The 3281-nt window shown below is 41.0% G+C and overlaps 1 pseudogene; it reads right to left on the reverse strand.

Moving 5' to 3' along the window:
* Positions 1-2094: 2094 nt before the first annotated feature.
* On the reverse strand, positions 2095-3047 carry LOC138078617 (olfactory receptor 8S1-like; annotated as a pseudogene).
* Positions 3048-3281: the final 234 nt, after the last annotated feature.

Genomic DNA, 3281 nt, shown 5'->3' on the forward strand with positions numbered 1-3281 from the left:
TCATTTGTATGTTTGTTTTTGAAGTATAATTGGCCTACAACACTGTATTACTTCCTGGTACACAACATAGTGAGTTGATATTTCTGTACATTTCAAAATGATCACCATGATAAGTCTAGCTACTGTTCACCATAAGTCTAGATATCATGTGGGGTTTTAAAGAAAGGGAAAAAAAGAAAAACAGGAAATAAGGAAGAAAGGAAGGGTAGATGGATAGAAGGAAGGAAAGAAAAAACTCTGGCTTCAAATATTTTTGGAAATATTTAATGATGAATAAAATAGAAACTATTTCACAGCATCTATTTCATATTTTCATTCTTATGATGAGAAATGGGAACAAAAACTAGCAGGTGCTAACTTGTTTCATAATTCTTCTTATATAAAAATGTATAAAAAGAGAAATAGTAAAAATAAGAATCTTTAAAATATAAAACTTTGGTGAATAACCTATAACTATGTAACATGTAATAAATCTTTCCTAAAATAATTCCTTTAAAAGGTAAATTGAGAAGGAAAACTTAAAAATCCCTTAAATCATCACGAAAGATAAAATAGGAAAACTACACATGCAATATGGCGTAATTGTAGGAAAAGTCTGAAACATATGTGAAACTTTGAAATTTTATAAATGCAGGTTTGTTTGTTTGTTTTTTTTCCCTGATGACTGTCTCTCTAGATTAGAAACAAAAATTTTCAATCTACATCTTCTTTATAAAAAAGGATTTATGTGAATTTGGGTCATTTCCCAAATCTTGGTGAGGTCTTTTGAGAGGCTAGGTGGAAACAGAGATATCATGGGATGGTAGGGCAACAAAAAAGAAAGGAGGAGGCCACCAAAACAAGCCAGCTCCTCAAGGTTCCTTGAAAGTTTCTTAGGATTCCAGGGTTGGAAGAAAGAACCACTGACCCTTCAGACCATATTTTGCTTGAGCATAGAGGAGGAAGAATTCCTTCCTCCCTTAATGTCCTCTTTGTTTATTTGTGCAGTAAATCCCTCAGACCACGTAAGCATGCCAGCGCATGTGTAGACCTGAGTTTCCAAATCCTGTCTCTCATGAGCGTCCCTCTTCCTCATTCTTCTGACCCTTACCGAAGACTTCTCTTTCTTTAATTTCCCCTTATTATTGCCATTCTCCTTTCTGGCTCATGTTCTCTCATCTGGTCAACCTGTCTTCCCTCTCATTCTCTCTTGTGCATGTTCTCTCTCTCTCTTGCCTGAAAGGGATCATATTTACATGATTATTTGGTACACTAGGGAGCTTTCTGTTGGCTCTCAATCCCACACTTGTCTTGTATACTTGGTTTTATATTACCAGTTCTAGACCACTACAGAGGACATTTCCCAAGGACATTTCTATTACTGCTGGCTTCTGATTAGCCTCAGCCAGTGAGAAGTATGGGCAGAAACTAAAAGAGACAGCTAATATGGTTCTGATGGAGGAAAGGTAGTATCCCTTCAGTACTCCCAGCATCAGCAGCACTTTTCCATGCTTATGGCCTGCCACCTTCCACAGCACCTAACAGTGGTGCCCCCAGTGAGACAGCAGGGCTGAGCCACCCTCGGAGTGGATCCCATCCCTTTTGCCACCAGTCAAAGGTGCCAGGAAAGGTACAGGGAATGAGTAACGTCTGCCTTGCTTTAATAGCATACTCCCTCTCTCAGTAATTCCTGGCTTCTATATTTTCTCCAAATCCCTCTCCAATTCAAGCTCAATCCCAGCCCTGTCTATCTTTATTATCAGTGACCTTGCCTCTGTTATTTCTAGCAAAACTCCCCCTATAAATCTCAGATTCAGATAAGAATTCAGGTTCTAGACAATTTTCTCAGTGCAAATCTCAATGGGGATGTTTCATAAATTAAAAAAAAGAATTAATCTGTACCAAATTATCTCAGTCTCCTGGATTGAAATGATTAACTGATGCATTGCTTTGTCCCTGAGCAAACTGACTGAACAAAACAAGGAGCTATTGGATTTTCTCAATAATTTCAAATGGAACAGGTTCTTGTGAGATATTGTGTCACATCTGTTATGAACTAAGAAAAGTTTTCCTCAACTTGTTATTCAAACATCTGATGAGATGCTTTTGCATTTCCTAGTCATTCCTACCTGTTCTCTGCTCTCTGAAATGCTGTAAACCTTTTTGCTGCATTCTTTTCAGAGCTTTTTTTACTTCCTTGTTCTCCAGGCTGTAGACAAGGGGATTCACTAGGGGAGTGACCACACTGTACTGCAGGCAAAAAATCAACTCCAGCAGGGAACTTAAGGTTGGCACGAGATAGCGAAGAAAAGCAGATCCATAGAAGAAGCTCCCTGCGGTGAGGTGGGAAGAACAGGTAGAGAAGGCCTTACTTCTGCCTGCAGTGGAGCTGATGTTCAGGATGGTGGAGACAATGCGGGCTTTTGAGAAGAAGACCAGGAGTAAAGTTCCAGAAGCATGCACAATGGTGGAGAACCCCAGGACTGAAAAGTTGATGGAGATATCAGAGCAAGAGAGAGAGAACAGAGATGGCAGCTCACAGCTGAAGTGAGGCATGACATGTGCCCCACAGAAGTCCAAGCTCAAAGTCATGAGGGTGTTAATGAGAGCATCCAGAAAGCCCAGTCCCCAGGAGAGCCATAATAGACCCCCACATGGCTGTTTACTCATCAGCTGGCCATAGAGCAAAGGGTGGCAGATGGCAGTGTAGTGGTCATAAGCCATGGCAGAGAGCATGAAGGCTTCCATCCCTGCAATGGAAAACACAGAAAAAGCCTGGGAAAGGCAACCTTCTACTGGTACTGATTTCTGTGAGATGGGAGATTCTCCAGCATCTTGGGCACAGTGAATGAAGTTAAACAAAGATCCAGGAAAGAGAGGTGACTGAGGAAGAAGTACATGGGTGAATGGAGGTGAGATTCCTTCCCGATGACAGTCATCATCATCAGATTCCCTATCAGGGTTAGGAGGTAAATCCACAGGAAAAGTACAAAGAACATAACCTGGATGCGGGGGTCGGCAGATAGTCCAAGGAGGATGAATTCTGTAATGGTGCTATGGTTTCCTAAAGCCAGGAGAGAAGGTGTTCCACTGGAATGAAAGCAGAAAGGAGTGTGAAGTATTCACCTCCTCTTCATGCCATCTCAGAGTTCTTATTTCATTCCATGCACACATATGTCTCTCTTCAGCCTGCTCATCTTTTACAAGGAGTTAAAAAAAAGTCTTTCTCCTTTCCCCAAATTCTTCTTTGACTCGATTGCCAGCTGTTTAACTCCTGGAACCATGAGCCAGTCCATCTGCCT

Source organism: Capricornis sumatraensis, chromosome 4 (genome assembly GCF_032405125.1).
Source record: "Capricornis sumatraensis isolate serow.1 chromosome 4, serow.2, whole genome shotgun sequence".
NCBI classification, from domain to species: Eukaryota; Metazoa; Chordata; class Mammalia; order Artiodactyla; family Bovidae; genus Capricornis; species Capricornis sumatraensis.